Genomic DNA, 17,042 nt, shown 5'->3' with positions numbered 1-17,042 from the left:
CTGGGGCCAAGAAGGGCAGTTTTCAACCACAGGGTCCAGCCCCAGGCTCAGTGAGCAGGCAGGGGTGAAGCATGGTTCAGTAAAGGTCCTGCTGGGGGGGCACTCTAGAGTGTTGATGAGCCTGGTTGCAGGACGCGTACTCCACCCAACTCCTCCATAATGAAAAGCAGGGATCTCCAGAGGCCTCATCCTGCAGCCTGTTGTGCTTTTAGAGCCTAACATTCCCTCTGCAAAGGGGAACTTGCACACAAGCCGAGGTAGAATGAGGAGTTAAGAGACAGAGCAAGACCCTGGCTATTGTGGGGTCCTGCGAAAGCTGGTTGGAAGGACCCCAGCCAATTCGTCTTGGTTTTGTCTTAAAGGAGGGAAGTGAGACCCACAGTTCCATTTCATACTTCTCTTTTCCTTTCTTTTTTCCCCCTAGTTCCAGGGCCTCAACTCAGTACCTTACCACTTGCCCAACTTACTAGCTAGCAGGTGCTCTACCATTTGAGCCACATCTCTAGGCTGGTTTTTTGCTGGCTAATTTAGCGATTAATTTTGTCAGAGGACTTTTCTGCCTGGGCTGGCTTCAAATTGTGATCCTCTGGATTTCAGCCCCCTGGATAGCCAGGATTATAGGAGTAAGACACCAATACCTAGTATCAACCTGTACTTCTACATAGCTTGGTGAGGACCACACAGAAAGGGAAGGGCAAAGATAGGTTGAGAACCTCAATCTCTTGATTCTCCATTGCTGTTCTTACCTCAAACTTTGTTTTAGAAGGAAGCAATCCCAGCAAACTATTGTCACTGAGTGAAGCCAACAGCCAGAGGACTGCACATGGACTGGTATGGCCGGGTCAGCTGGTCCACATAAATAGAGAACAGACCTTGGAGACTGGCACAAGGATTGTTCACTCAGTTTGCCACTTTTGCTTGGTTAAGTCAGATTCTGAGTATTCAGGATATCTCTTTAGGATCTCCAGGCCTGGCCATTTCCCCAACAAATAAACATGTCAGCTTGAATTAAGTATGGCCTCAAGCTTCCTTGGTACCTACTGAACTGTGACCTAGTCTAAGGCTGGATGAACTATTAACACAGGTATTGGTAAACAGCCTGTGACCTACCACAAGAATATGCTGTCATTATAGTAGCCAAGTTTCAGCCAATCATAATCTGAGGGCTGCTGAAACATGTCAAAATAAGGCATACATCAAGCTGTAGCCAATCAAATGGTTCCTGTATATCATTTCCTTTCTCTGGCGATAAATGTTGCCCTCACACTTGGTGGACCAGAACATTAGCAACCAATTTTGGTCCTGAGCAGTGCCTGGTTCATGAAACCTTTTCTTTTTCTTCCTTTCTCTCTCTCTTTTTTTTTTTTTGCACACTTCCATATTTAAGCTCTTTTTACTTCGCAAAATCACAACTGTTAGACATTTATCTGTGTCGCTCTATAAAGGTTTGTGCTATGGTATGTAAGTCATCAGCTACCCCTAGCAATAAATTTTTGTAGACTAGGAAAGAGGAAATTATGTCTCCTATTTTTGACTTTGGCTGGATGTAATTTTATGACCTGCCAGTAGGGGTAAAATTGAGATGGCCTTTTTGCTTCCAAAGAAGCTGTGTATGTGGGAAGGGCCATCTGGATTTTTCCTGGCACTATAGAAATAGTAGGTGACAGGAGCAAGTTCCCATCCAGGTAGAAGATAGACAAGAAAGAACATCAGGTAGCCATGCTTATGAACCCTTTTTTTTTAACCTATGGCTTTAGGCTTTTGAAGCTTTTATGTATCTACCTCTGTGCAAGCAAGAAAGCACTTGTTATTGAATGAATGACTGAAAGTCATGGCCCCCACTTACAGGGCATACCCTATACTCAGCTCTAATCCAAGCCAAGAGTAACAGCTAATGTAAGCGTGGTTCTTATTGGACAGCAGAGAAAACTGACCAACAGAGAAGTTAAGTAACTTGTATGTCCTCTCTCTCTCTCTCTCTCTCTCACACACACACACACACACACACACACACACACACTTTTTAAAAGCAGACAATTCAGTTGTCTTTACTATATTCAGAGTTGTGCCACTATCCTCATTACCTAATTCCAGAACACTTTTATCATCCCAAAAGGAACTACATAGCTAATAACAGCCACTCCCCTTTTATCTTCCCCCAGCATCTGGGAATTAGTCTGATTTACACAAATGAAATCATATATTACAGGTAAAAGACAGCCCTCTTTTTTTTTTGTCAGTTGTGGGGCTTGAACCCTGGGTCTGGGCACTGTCTCTAAGCTCTTCAGCTCAAGGCTAGTGCTCTACCACTTGAGCCACAGTACTATTTATGGTTTTCTAGTGGTTTATTGGAGATAAGAGTCTCACTGACTTTCTTGCCTAGACTGGCTTTGAACCATGATCCTCAGATCTCAGCCTCTTGAGTAGCTAATATTACAGGCGTGAGCCACCAATGCCTGCCAAAGACAGCCCTCTTTACCTGTTTTCTCTACGTAGCTCACACTTTCTCCTCTCTTCTTAGGTCATTTTGCCATTGTTTAAAGAAATACTGTGAGAGCAAGGGATGGGATAACATTGTCCAAAAACAAATGTACTCATTACTTGACTTATGTAACTGTAACCCCTCTACACATCACCTGTATAAGAACAATTAAAACATTAAAATAAGAAGCATTGTGGCAATTTAGTATTTTACAATATTTTGTAACATGTGTTTCTAAATACATGCTCAAAGATAGCAACTCTTGTGGTTGCCTTCCAGACTTTAACTTTGGCATCTGAGCTCCGAAGCCAAGGCTGAACTTGAGCCAAGGCAATCTCTAGAGTTTGGAATAACAAGCAGAAACCACAGGCAGGGCTCTGAGCGGAGGCAGGAAGAGGCTGCACAGGGAAGTGGTCAGGCTACAGCTGTCCTGCTACCCCCAGGACATCTGGCTGCTCCAAATATAAAAACTTCTCTCTTCTTCCCACTGAGCTCTGGTTAAAAGAGTTTTGATGCTCTAAATTCCAAACTACAGATGTGAGTAGAAGTGGAGAAATAAGAAACAGACCCTAGGAAAGTAAACTTTTCAAACTAAAGGGAACAATGCCCTTCCTCAAGGTGATTCAGGCATCCTAAGCTTTAGTGGGTAATTCAGACCCATCTGGGAGTCATCTGGGATGCTGATTGAAAGATTAAAATAAGATCCTTAATCCTTACCTCCATGCTCTTGTGTATATGTATGTGTGAGCAGTATGTGTGATATATATCTGAGGTACATGGTATATGTGTATTGTGTGGTGTGATTGTGTATGTGTGTACAACATGTATATGATATGTATGTTAGGTATGTGGAATGCATGTGTGTATGTGGTGTGTATTTGTGATGCATATGTGGGTGTGTTCATATGGTGTATAAGAGGTATGTGTAGTGTGCGACCACACATATACCTGCAGGAAATGGGATCCCAAGCCTCACACATACTAGTCAAGAACTCTGCCACTAAAGTACACCCCTAGCCTGAAAACAGCTAGATTTGTATTCGATTTAGATCTTTTTCTCCCCTCCTCTTCCCCTTCCTTTTCTCTTCCTTTCTTTTTGAGATGGGATCTTCCCTCCACTTAAATTGGTCTTGAGGCTATTGGCTCAGCCTATTTTTCTTTCATTTCTATTGTCTTTTCTTCCTGGGTTTTACTTTTTTAGAGAGAGTCATCTTGCTAAGTTACTCAGACTGTCCTTCGCCTTGTGGTCTTCCTGTCTCAGCCTCTTAAGAAGCTGGGCTTACATGCATATACTACCACCTTTGATGCATGGTAAAAAATAAACTTCCTTACAAGTTGTCATGTCCAAAACGAGCTTTACAACCTCGGTGGGGGGGGGGGAGGGGGGAGACAGGGGGGGGAGGAGAAGGATTGGGATTGGGGGGGAGGGGGAGGCTGGGAAGGGATGTGAAGGGTAAACCAAAGGAGGAGGCTGCAATGCTTGGTAAGAAATGTACGCATTATCCCGCCCATGTAATTGTAACCCCTCTGTACAGTATGTTCACAAATAAAATAAAATTAAATTAAAAAAAAAAAGATTAAAAAAAAAACTTCCTTGTGGATATTTTAGACATACCGAGAAGTTGCAAAGATCATATAGAGAGCTCCAGTGTTTCCCTCACCCCTGCTTTGCCCAGCCATCACTATTGAGGTTCTTTTTCAGAAATAAGAAATTAGCAATGCTACATTAGTAGGAAACCAATGGAATTTGCCAGTACACCGCTGAACTCAGACAATGGTTAGACTGCATCGATGCTTCCATTAATGTCTTTCTTCTGCTTCCACAATCCAGTCCAGGCTACCACATGGCTTTTGTTGGCATGTCTTCTAAGCTTTCACCTGTCTATGACAGTTTCTCAGCCTTTTTCTTATTTTTCACTGTTTTGTTGCGCTGAGGAGTACTGATCAGCATTTCATACAATGTATCCCAAGTAGGATTTGTCTAGTATTTTTCTGTTTTCTTTTTCTGCAATAATGGTGTTTGAACTCAGGGCTTCATACCTGTTGGCTTGTTTGCTCAGATAGTGCTCTTCCACTTCACCCCTACTTTTTTGCTGGCTATTTTTAGATGAAATTTCTACCCAGGGAAATGATTTGGAGATGATTTTTCTACCCAAGTAGGTCTTGATTCACAATCCTCTATATCTGAGCCACCCCAGTTGCTAGGATTATAGGTACCTAGCATTTCAACCAATTTTGACTCAGTAAATCTGGGAGATACAAGAGTCTAGATTCTTAGAATGTGTTCCAAGTATGCCAGATACAAGTTGTCTCTCATACCCTTTGAAAAGCAATGCCAGATATAATATTGCTAGTATAATGTCCAGAACTATTAAGAAATTTAGAATGATAAAAAAACTGGTGCTGCTGGGCACTGGAAGCTCACACCTATAATCCTAGCTACTCGGGAGGCTGAGATCTGAAGATCAAGGTTTGAAGCCAGCCTGAGCAGAAAAAAATCTATGAGACTCTTATCTCCAATAAACTATCCCCCACCCCCAAAAAAGTCAGAAGTGGAGCTCTGGCTCAAGTGGGGCACTAGCCCCAGAGAGAAAGAGAGAGAGAAAGGGGAGAGAGAGAGAGAGAGAGAGAGAGAGAGAGAGAGAGAAAGAGAGAGAGAGAGAGAGGAGAGAGAAGAGAGAGAAAGAGATTGGTGCTAAAATTCAGGGATGATTCAATAAAAATTAAATGAATCTGGGAAGAATGATACTTTTCACACATCTGAAACATTACAACAAATCACAAATTAATGTAATATATCACTATGTTTGGCCATGTAAAAATATACTTTATAATAGATCACTATGTTTGGCCATGTAAAAATATACTTTATATTAAAAAATATTTCCCCAAATACACACAGCCTCCATACTGATAAATATGTTTTCTCCCCTCCCCTTCCTTCCCTTCCCTTGCCCTCCTCTCCTTCCCCCTCCCTTTCCTTCACTATAACTTCCAGCTAAGCTCCTTTTCTAACCAGACTGCATGTTTTTCAACATCCTTCTACTCTAGCATTTGATCCTAATTATAAACCTGGATAAAAACAGGCTGCAATAATTATATCACCTCTTAATTCTGTGCTGTCCTAAAATTTTCTCTGCCAAATTAATTAGTCTGTTACTTTTAAAATTCAGCTTCACTTAAAGTCTCAGGGCACGAACAAAATATAGACAAATTATTTACAAAAGTGTAACATGCCTGGCCTGTAGTCCAATTCCCATCAGAGTCCTCCTTCTTATTCAAAACCTTATGAGGTTGGCCTTTACTGCTTTCCCCTTGGCAGTCCGGTCTTCTGAGTTCCCAATGGAATCATTCATTAAGCTCTGCTGCCAGCATCGTCAGCCTTCTCTAGTCTGCTTCTCTAATCTTTACTGCATTCCTCCCACAAACTAGCTCCAAAGGCTTAAGAGCCATGTGGTCAAGCTTAGTCACAGCAAAGATCCCATTTCTCGGGTACCATTTTCTATATTTGTTGCTTTGTATTTGTTCTGACTTAAGCATTCAGAAGTTCAGCTCATCCTGGCAGAGAGAGCGTGGAAGAGCAATGCAGCACTCATGATGGTGGCCAAGAAGCAGAGAAAGGAGATAAAGAGAGGCCAAGAATAAGATACCACCCCTCCTCGCCCCAAAGAACTGCCTCCCGTGATCTACTCCCTACAGCTAGGCCCCACCTCCTAATGTTTCCAGAAGCTTCCTATCAGCTAGGGATCCTGTGTTTAACACATAAGCCTATGGTGGACATTTCATATTCAAACCATAACAATGTACATATGCTGTAGATGTGACATGATGAAAACATTATGAGACACAATCTCCTTGTGCACATCTACTTGAAACAAAGACTGCAGACCATCTGGAGACATGTACATAATGTTATATGAAAACAATGTGAATTATATTTAAAAGTACATTGTGTTTTCACTTCTATTGCAATGATTATGTATGGACAAAGCTGAAAGAAAATGCCATCAACATGGAAAAAATTAAGTTATAGAAGATTCTACATCCACTGAACCTGACCTCATTGATTCCATCCAAATAATTTTCATTTCTATCACTTCAAGACATTAAAAAAAAAAAAGCTGGGCACTGGTGGCTCACACCCATAATCCTAACTACTCAAGAGGCTGTGATCGGAGGATCAGGGTTCAAAGCCAGCCTGGGCAGGAAAGTCTATGAGACTTATCTCCAATTAATTACCAGAAAACCAGAAGTGGTGCGGTGGCTCAAAGTGGTAGATCACTAGAGCCTTGAGCAAAAAAAGAGCTCAGGGACAGTGCCCAGGTCCTGAGTTCAAGCCCCACTACTGATAAAAATAAATAAATGAATAAATAAAATCCAGAGGTCTTTCCATCAAACCATACTCACACTTCATTCAAAGGATTTGTTGGCTGGTACTGACATGAGTCACAGATTGGAAAGCTTTGAGGCCATGGCCAATTAACTCACTGTCTGTGGCCCACCAAACATCCCTTTAGCTTGTTTGATAACAGGAACCAAATTAGGAAAAGGTGTGAGAAGGTCTGAGTTAAACTGAGAATTTCCTTTTCTGCTAAAAATCAAATCATGGGAATCATTGTTCTGAAAATTCTAAATGGATTCCATAAATGCTTCCCTCCTTCTTCTGACACATCTGCTCACTGTGGGATAAGGCCTTACTCCCTGCTGACCAAACCTCATGACAACTAGGCCTGACTGTGGAGGTTAGATCCAGGTGGAGACAGCCTTCTGACCTGGCCCACAGCCAGGAGGCTGCCTTCCTCCTCGTGGGAAAGTCACAGCCCTCCCTCCCTCAGTGCCCATCCACTTGCCAACCAATAGGAGAAAAGCCACAGTGTGGGCAGGTGCCCACAAAAGACATCAAACCTACACACGCTGGTGGTCTTCACTAGCCTAAACTCTAATATGTTGAACAAATGCCAAAAACGCTATTAACTTGTAGGCAAGAGAAGCATAACCATGAAGCAATAGAGAGCATTTCATTTTATGATTAGAAAGTATAATTAAAACATCTCTCCGAATGGGGTGATTACAGAAGGGCCCAAAGGAATGGCATTAAAATATCCCCTCAAAAAATTGCTCTCTGGTTTCCCCAACAGTGTGAAAGGATCTTCAGGCCCACTTCTATGGCATGCCACGTTGAAAACATTCCAGAAATTTTTCTTCTAGTTTAGTGAAACATTTCTGTTGAGATTTAACAATGTTCTAATGACTTCTACTCCCTTTTCCTTTTTTCTTCCTTCCTTCCTTCCTTCCTTCTTTCCTTCTTTCTTTTCCCTTTCTTTCTTTCTTGCCAGTCCTGAGGCTTGAACGGAAAGCTTTGGTGCTGTCTCTGAGCTTTTTTTTTTTTTTTTTTTTTTGCTAAGATCCACTTATGATTTTTTTTTTGGTGCTTACTTGGAGCTAAGCATCTCACAGACTTTCTGCCCAGGCTGGCTTTGGACCATGATCCTAAGGATCTCAGCCTCCTCAATAGCTAGGGTTACAGGTTTGAGTCACCAACACATGGCTTCCTTTTCTTTTCTTTTCTTTTTTTTTTTTGTCGGTCGTGGGGCTTGAACTCTGGGCCTGGGCGCTGTCCCTCAGCTCTTCAGCTCAAGGCGAGCGCTCTACCACTTGAGCCACAGCGCCACTTCCAGTTTTCTGGTGGTTTATTGGAGATAGGAGTCTCACGGTCTCTCCTGCCCGGGCTGGCTTTGAACCGTGATCCTTAGATCTCAGCCTCCTGAGTAGCTAGGATTACAGGCGTGAGCCACCAGTGCCCGGCTTCCTTTTCTTTTTTATCTTAACTTTCACTCTTCGTATAAAAGGATTCATGTGGCCTTAGGTACCAGAAATGAATGGTTTCCCTACAGAACATAGATTTGTAGGTTTACTAATAGAGCTGAGCTCCCGGTAAGACCAGTAGAGGCTGTCTCAAGCTACTCATGTTTCTCTTTCACCCAGGGCCAGATGGTAAGAAAAGACATGGAGCTCAGGACAAGCCTCACAACGGACTCTATCCTTTAATGCGAGAACAGTAAGGGACTAGGGAAATCTTGTACCATTGGGGTTGTTTGTCTGGACACAAAAGTAAGAGGTGCTTTAACACACTTGACGCATTGACTTGTAGCGACTACCGACCAACAAATCCACAGAGATTCTCTCAGGCAAAGGCTCAGTAAATACGAGCCTGTGGACAGAACGTCAGAGTCCATGACTCTGAATGGAAAATATTACCTACTTAACTTTATTTACTTGGAGACAAAATACAGCATTTTCTCCATTAAGAATACAGGCAACAAATCAAAATAAGCACTAGAAGTTCCTGAGATCTTGTTACCAATGGAAATCAGCAATATTGTATAGCATGGTCCATCTATGTGGCAAAGATCTCAAAACACCAATTATGTTCCTCTATGCTTCCCAAGTATGGTAGCCATCATGTCTGTCACTAAAGGAGATGAGATCTGAGCCCCTTGTGATACAATCTGTGCCCTAGTTAGAAGAAGAAGAAAAGCCAGAGCTAGCTTACTCCTGCCATGGGAGGGCAGAGAGATGGCAGCCGTCTGCAAGTCAGGAAGTGAACCTGCCTGAACCACACTGGGCATGCAGTCTCTAAAATGGCGAGTAATCACTTTTTACTCTAAGCCATCCAGTTCACGGCATTTTGACACAGCAACTTGAGCTGACTAAGACATGTTCACAAGACATCAATTTACTTAGACATCACATATTTTTTTAAAGATGTTGATTTCCTTTCTAATTCTATCTTCTTTTTATGCATTTGAAAGCATTATTCTAAGAATAAATCTATAGTCTCTCAGTGAGTCAGCGACACAAGAAGTTCACAAAGGAAGCGTCTTCCTTCAGTCCACCTGGGGCGCATCTCTCCTTCACACAAGCAGTTTCTTCTGCCTCTCACCTGGAGAACATGGTATGTTAAAGACACTTTGGAAAGTGGTCTTTTGCTTATAGATCAATGTCTTCACCCATTTCTGTCATAGATGCTTATCTCTGACTTCAGCCACCATCAGACAAAAATGTATTGTTTGTGGAAGAGGGGGTACACAGATCACTGTACTCCCAATGCTGCTGCAGGTGAAACAACTCAAGTCCACCAGACAGTGCCATAGTATCTTTTTTTTTTCTGGTCCTGGGGCTTGAACTCCTGGGCTCTGTCTCTGAGCTTCCTTTGCTCAAGGCTAATGCTCTAGGCCTTCAGCCACAGCTCCATTTCTGGCTTTTTCTGAGTAGTTTATTGGAGATAAGGGTCTCATGGACTTTCCTGCCTGGGCTGGCTTTGAACAGCCATCTTCAGATCTCAACATCCTGAGTAGCTAGCATTGCAGGCATGAACTATGGGTGTATCTTTACATAGACAGACCCACTGATTCGCCCTTTCCAGGACTATGGATGAACTGATTGGCCACTATTTGTTAAGAAATGTCAAATGTTATATTGACTTCACAATAAAAGCAAAGACAAGTCTTGCATTCCAATCTTGCCAGCACCACTAACTGGTGATTTAGACTTGAGAAATTTGTCACAGTCTTGTGCTTCGGTTTCCTCGCCTATCAAGTGACAAATACAACTGCAAAGGCTTAATTTCAAAACATTCCTTCCCTCCTTCCTTCCCTACCTCCCCACCCTCTTTCCCCTCTCTCCTCTCTCATTATTTGAGCTTTTTAAAGTTAATATTATTGGATGATAACTCACTTTCAGAAGCATGATTTTGTGTGTCTCAAAAAAATAAGTTTAACTTTAAAGTACATTATATTATTGAACTAACTCCAGACTATCCTTCTGCTTTATGACAGCTTTGAGCATTGGGTGTTTTTGTTTTTGTTTTTGACTTTGTTCTCCCTGTGCTTGATCTGGAAGCTGTGTTTCAATATATCACCACTAGGTGACAGTAATGCACCATGGAGACCTTTGGTTAACTGGGCAACATGCTGCCAAGTTTCCATTCTAGAGGCTAACGAGAACCTGGACAATTTTAATGTGGTTACTGGGCACCAAAAGTCCCTGATGTCGCATGAGCAAATGGCTAACTTCTCCTGTGAAGAATAGGATAAACAATAAGTTAGGGGATTTGTCCAAATCTGTTTTCAATATAGAGTCTGTCTGTCTGTCTGTCTGTCTGTCTGTCTCTCTCTCTCTCTCTCTCTCTCTCTCTCTCACACACACACACACACACACACACACACAAGAAAGAAGAAAGAGGGGCTGGGAAGGTGGCTCAGTGGTAGAGCGCTTGCCTTGCATGCATGAGGCCCTGGGTTCGATTCCTCAGCACCACATAAGCAAAAAGAAAAAAGCCGGAAGTGGCACTGTGGCTCAAGTGGTAGAGCGCTAGCCTTGAGCTGAAGAGCTGAGGAACAGCGCTCAGGCCCAGAGTTCAGGCCCCACGACTGGATCCAAAACAAACAAACAAAAAAAAAAAAAACAAAGAAAGAAGAAAGATAAAAAAAATTACTTGGGGCTGGGAAGGTGGCTCAGTGGTAGAGCGCTTGCCTTGCATGCCTGATGCCCTGAGTTCCATTCCTCAGCACCACATAAGCAGAAAAAGCTGGAAGTGGTGTTGTGGCTCAAGTGGTAGAGCGCTAGCCTTGAGCTGAAGAGCTGAGGGACAGTGCCCAGGCCCAGAGTTCAGATCCCACGACCGGACCCCAAAAAAAAGAAAAGAAAAATGACTAGTAGATTAATGAAACCTTTAGTAGCTTAATGAAACCTTTAGTTGGAGGAGGTAGTTTCTGGGGCTCTACAAAGTGGGGTGCGACAGGGGGTACAGTACCGTGGGATGGCACAGTTCAACACACACCCAGTGGCCTTCTTCTTTGCAGGACCTGAGGCCCATCACTGGGCCATGCCATGGTCATGTCCTGAATGGAGGCGGGTCGTGTAGAATCAGAACAGGCTTGCTCCTCTGGAGAGCCTTGTTAGTGCCCACACACTGCTTTGTGAGCTCAGATGTGGATTTATATCTCTGACTTTGAAGCAATCAAATACAAGGAAATCTAAACTTAAGAAATAAAAGTGAATAGCAGGGCCTTCTATAAGAAAGAAAATTCTGCACTGTACAAAGTATCTCACCATCATACTCCCGCAAGTCATGGACAGGGGAGGGCTGGGCTATGGAGCCCTCGCATCTAGGGATTCCCCCCTCCCCACCTCAAGTGGTTCCTTACAAAGCAAAAAGTTGACAGTCATCACTCTAATCCATGCATGCATGTTGTCTGGGAACCAAGTGTTTGTGCAGCTGGTAAGCGACTGGCAGGATGAGAGAGTTCTCTGGGTTTGCTTTCCTTCCCTCCTCCCTTCCTCTTGCATTATACATTAGTATTTCACTAGGCAAAGGTCTCTGCCCTAGTGTCTAGGGGACAATTTTAATACCCGTATTCCAGTGGAGATAGCTGGCTGCACATCAGTTGAAGGCTAAAGGAGGAGAAAGAGGAAGGTCCTTCACTCACAGGAGAGATCCTCATAACCCAAATGCCCCCGTGTGGCCCTCAAAGGTGATACCATTGCTCGCCCTCCCAGATGGCTGCACAGCTGCAAACATCAGCTCTGGGCGATCGCTCTTTGACATTTTCAGGACCATGAAACCAAATTCACAAGCACAGATGCCTTGACTTAGGAGGCTACATCCTGCCAAACCCACCTTAAACTGACACACAGGAGACTGAAAATGCGTTCACTGCCCCTTACCTTACTGAACATCTAACAGAGCTGCACAGCCCACTGGAGAGGGGGCTTCCCCATGACTGGGGTACTGCCCAGAATCCTGACAGACTCACCAGCTCAGGGAAACACCCAAGTTCAAAATCCCCCCATCTGGTTGCTACTGAATGTGATCACCATGGTAAGTTGATTTGTGAGAGCTGGAGGACTTTCTACATTCGCCATCATGAATTCTGTGCTTCGCTGGACCTTTGGCCTGTGACACCAGCCTATGAATTGAAAATGTTTTCCTTTCAAGACAATCAGAAGTTCCACAGAGGGAAACATCTCTGTGCCAATTTAACCCACATGAAATAAATCTTTAAAGACTCTACTTCGGTCCTCCAAAGATGTTATGGAACTCATGAACCTGCCTTTAATTCAATTAAAGGCCCTTGTGTGTGTGTGTGTGTGTGTGTGTGTGTGTGTGTGTGTGGAGGTACATGCCTGTATTCACAGCTACTCAAGAGGCTGAGGCAAAGGGCCGCTGGAGTCCAGTAGTTGGATATGAGCCGGGACAATATAGCAAGATCCTGTCTCAATATAAAAGTAATTTAGAAAGCTGGGAATCTATCATCTCAAGAGTACTACGTGGTTTGGTGAGGTGATCTATGCATCTTTTTTTGTTTTCTAGATAATATAGAAACAAAACTATAAATTCTGCTTATTGTTATATTCCTTACTGGTTCTAAGTATGTGTTGGTCAGATATGGAACTAAATGCTTACTAATCTGATGTGTTGAAGTTCTTGGAGGCTTGGGAATGAGAGACTGTTCTATTAGAAAGACAGTGCAGTGAGACTTGAAACACCTAAGTCTTTATGGTAACCTTATCAATCTTATGGTATTATTGTATAAATCGCTTGATCTCTAGTGAATTTGATGATGCAAGCCTGGAGTCTTTAGCAATTAGGAGGAAGAAGCAGAGGGAGTCATGAGTTCAGGCTAACCTGAACTTGAATCCACTGTGTACAGTGGGTTCAAGACCAGCCTGTGCTACACAAGGGGAACTTAGGCTTAAAAGTGAAAACTCTGGTTTACTTCATCTCTCTAAATTCCAAATCTCCCAATGGAAAAAAAATTATAATGCTGACATTAATAATGCTCACCTCATAAGGAAAGTATAAAGATCTTTATGATGGTAATATGGTAGCACCTTTTCTTTATACAACAGTTGATAATTTACGGAGTTTGGATAGCACCTGTAACCTATCACACTGATCCTTATAAAGTACATGGAAACTATCACACTGATACTTGTTTCTTTTTTTCAAATCATGAGGCTTGAACTCGGGGCCTGGGTGCTGTCCTTGAGCTTCTTTTGCTCAAGGCTAGCATTCTACCACGTGAGCCACAGCGTCACTTCCAGGTTGTTTTTTTTTTTAATAATTTATTGGAGATAATAGTCTCATGGACTTTCCTGCCAGGATGGCTTTGAACCTTGATCCTTAGATCTCAGCCTCCTGAGGAGCCAGGATTACAGGTATGAGCCACCAGCACCCGGCACATTGACACTATTTTTATCTCCACTCTTTGAGCAATATATCTCTCCTCCCAAAATTACCTAGCAGGGGAAACACCGTGATCCTGCAGGTGGTTTTTCCAGGGTAAGGCCTGTCCATTGTACTCGGGGTGCACTGACCTCTGTGATTTCCCCACATAGGGGAAACTCAGCTGCATAATTTGGGTAGTGGGAGATTGTGTACACACTCTCCCCTAAAAAAATTTTAGAAGCTAAATCACACTACTTAGTAAATGTAAGTACCAGAAGCAGAATTAAAAAGCAGTTCTGAAATCACCAAGCCAACAAAATAACTCTCCACAGCTCTGTCTGCCAGAGCAGCATCCACGTGCTGACCTGGAAACTACTCAGCTCTAACTAGCCAAGGTCACGGGCTTTGTGTCAAAGCCATGCAGGATTTCTGCTTTACAAACTGGGGATTCACTCTTTCGGAGCTTAGGATCCCATCTGAAATGCACTTTAAAGCATTCGTGTTTGTAAGAGCTGTTCTTCCCATGTGAATCTGCTCTTAGATTTTCAAAATGTGTTTGATACACGACCACAAGTCTGTCATGTTTGAACAATTATCATACGCTATCATACACTAGACAACTATCATACACTAGAAAGAGATGTCATCGCTGGCTGAATGCAAAATTGTCTTTTAGTGATGTCCTTAAGATCGCTGCGTGACCCTCAAAGGAAGAGAAAGATGGGGGGGGGGGGGAACAAGCTCTCAAACATCCCTCACCTAGTGAATCTGGAGAGTGAACCAATTTCATTTCTCACCAAGCTCCCTTTGACTGGAAACTCAGAGGTTGACATACTTAATCAGGTAAGGGGAGGGGGTTTAATAGGGTCTTTGCAAGTTCTGCTGGTTATAAAGGGCTTGAGTCAGGGGGTTCCCCTCTCCTCCCCTCCCTTCTCCTCCCCTCTCATCGCCCCTCCTCTCCCCACCTCCCCTCCCCTCCTCTCTTCTCCTCTCCCCTCCCCTCTCCCTCCCACCTCCCACAATGGTATAACAGCAAGAAAGCACTCACTAGGCCCGGACCCCTAGACTTTAAACCCCCCAGCTCTAGAACTGTGAGAAACAAATACCCTTTATTTGTAAATTCCCAACTCTGTGGAATTCTGTTGCAGCAACGCAAAAAGGACAGAACCAATTTAATTGAGGATGCCATTGCTGCCCAGGACAAATAACATGTAGACAGGTAAGTCACGCACAGCTCCAATCTCAGCACTCGGGAGGCTGAGGCAGGAGGGTACAAATATTGAGTCTGAGGCCAGTCTAGACTGCATATCAAGACCCAGTGCCCCCCCCCCCAAAACATGCTTATACATTGTCAGGCGGGAGCCCTGGGTCATAGGACATGATCAGATAGCGGCAAATCTTTCTCTCAAAGCCTGCCTTTGGATCTCTGATAATGAATGTAAAATGATACTTTTCATGCCTATGCCAAATAATAGAAAAATTAGGTTAAAATGCAGCCAGATGGCTTTTCAACCTTCCCAGCTAGTCGTGATCAAGAGTGCCCTCTGGCAAGCAGCCAGACACCCCTTGGCAGGTCTCCAAAGGCAGCCCCATTTGGGATGTGGGCACAGTCAGATGTGGGGCTGAGCCATGTGGGCACTGGGGCCTTGCAGGCTGCGCAGCCTTCCAAGGGGTTTCTGTAGCCCAGTTTCCCCATCAGAGCGTGAACGATGCCTCTTGTGCCCCACCTGGTCTCCCGGCCTCCTCTCTACAGCCTAATTCCCACGCAGAAGCCAGAGCGATCCTCTAAAAGTCTGGTTGTCTTATGTCCCACCTCTGCATCAGCCTGTTGGCCCCTAATGTCCTTAAACATCCGGGTATTTTCCTTTCTCTCTGTACATTCTGTTCCTCTCAGATGATTCTTCCCACCCCAGGACTTGCTCCCTCAAGTCTCTGCTCAGATGTCATCTAACTGGAGAAAGCTTCCTTCATCCTCTGTCACTTCATCTCCTCCCTGGTTTGAAACAATCACAGATTTAAGGACAAGTTGGAAAGAAAAGAAAAAAAAAAGAGCAGCAACACACCTTTCTTCCAGGCTATTTGGTCTCATTGTCTTTAAATAGAGGGGTTTGGAAATCCCAGTTACTAAGATGCCCAACACAAATGGAGCAAAGTCAAGGAGAAATAGATCTTCAGTCTTCCAGTGCCTTCCATGACCCAGTCTTTATTGAAGTTCAGAGAGCTGATGTCATAGCATGTAGATGCACTTATGGTTTTGTGTGATGAATCATTGTGATCACATTGCAACTCCGAAGAACCATCACAGAAGTAGAGCTGTGTTCAGGAACAACTGCATCTCTGGGCATGGCTCACTATAAAAAGAAAACTTGGACACCTGTCAAAAAGGAAACAAAAGCCGGGTGCCCGTGGCTCACGCCTGTAATCCTAGCTACTTAGGAGGCTGAGATCTGAGGATCTTGGTTCAAAGCCAGCCCCGGCAGGAAAAGTCCATGAGACTCTTATCTCCAATAAACCACGCAGAAAACCAGAAGTGGCACTGTGCACGTGGTAGGGCGCTAGCCTTGAGCTGAAGAGCTGAGGGACAGCGCCCAGGCCCAGAGTTCAAGCCCCATGACCTACCAAAAAAAAAAAAGTAAACAAAGTACTGAGACTGAATGCCTTGGCTCATGCCTATAATCCCCATAATTAAGAGGATCACAAATGCTAAGCAAACCCTTAAGGAGATCCCATCTGCACAAATAAGACCAGCATGGTGGTACACACCTGTGATGCTAGCTATACAGGAACTTGCAGCTTCTGATTTTATTCATGAGCTAGAAGAGTATGGTCTGAGGCTGACCAAGGCCAAAAAAAAAAAAAAAAAACTGAGACTCAACCTGAAAAAAATAAAGCTAAAAAGGCTTTGGAGGTATGACTCAAGTGGTAAATCACCTAGCTAGTAAGCACAAAACCTTGAGTGAAAAACCCCAAATATTACCAAAAAATAGAGAACATTAAGAAGGTGACCAATGAATGTGAAACCAGCCACAAGGCTTCTACACACGGGACTCTGAGTGGTAAATCTAGACCACAAAGCTGGCCAACTGTGCTTCTCCCCACCTGAGCAGATGGCAAAGCATTCCAATGATGACGCCGGCCACAGTACCTCTCTCCCTTTAGCCTGGAGGGGTTTGGGAGAACAGGATCCCTCTCCTCATAGAACCTGAGCATCATACCTTTTGTGACTCATTCATGTTGATTTCTGAAGAAGGGTTCATCATCCAATTGGTTCTTGGGAACAAGTCTTGGGTTGGAGCAGCCATTTGGGTTCTCTTGTCACGGTCCTGC

The 17,042-nt window shown here is 43.7% G+C and overlaps 1 non-coding gene across 1 annotated transcript; it reads left to right on the top strand.

Annotated features, from left to right (window-relative positions):
• Nucleotides 1-13,778: 13,778 nt before the first annotated feature.
• On the top strand, nucleotides 13,779-13,939 carry LOC122107031. Its single transcript, XR_006147283.1, has one exon. It is a non-coding gene; the product is annotated as a U1 spliceosomal RNA (small nuclear RNA).
• Nucleotides 13,940-17,042: the final 3,103 nt, after the last annotated feature.

This window comes from Dipodomys spectabilis, unplaced genomic scaffold (genome assembly GCF_019054845.1).
Source record: "Dipodomys spectabilis isolate Male_0828 unplaced genomic scaffold, ASM1905484v1 ptg000045l, whole genome shotgun sequence".
NCBI lineage: Eukaryota > Metazoa > Chordata > Mammalia > Rodentia > Heteromyidae > Dipodomys > Dipodomys spectabilis.
The sequence above is the reverse complement of the archived record's forward strand: the minus strand, read 5'-3'. Positions and strand labels throughout refer to the sequence as shown.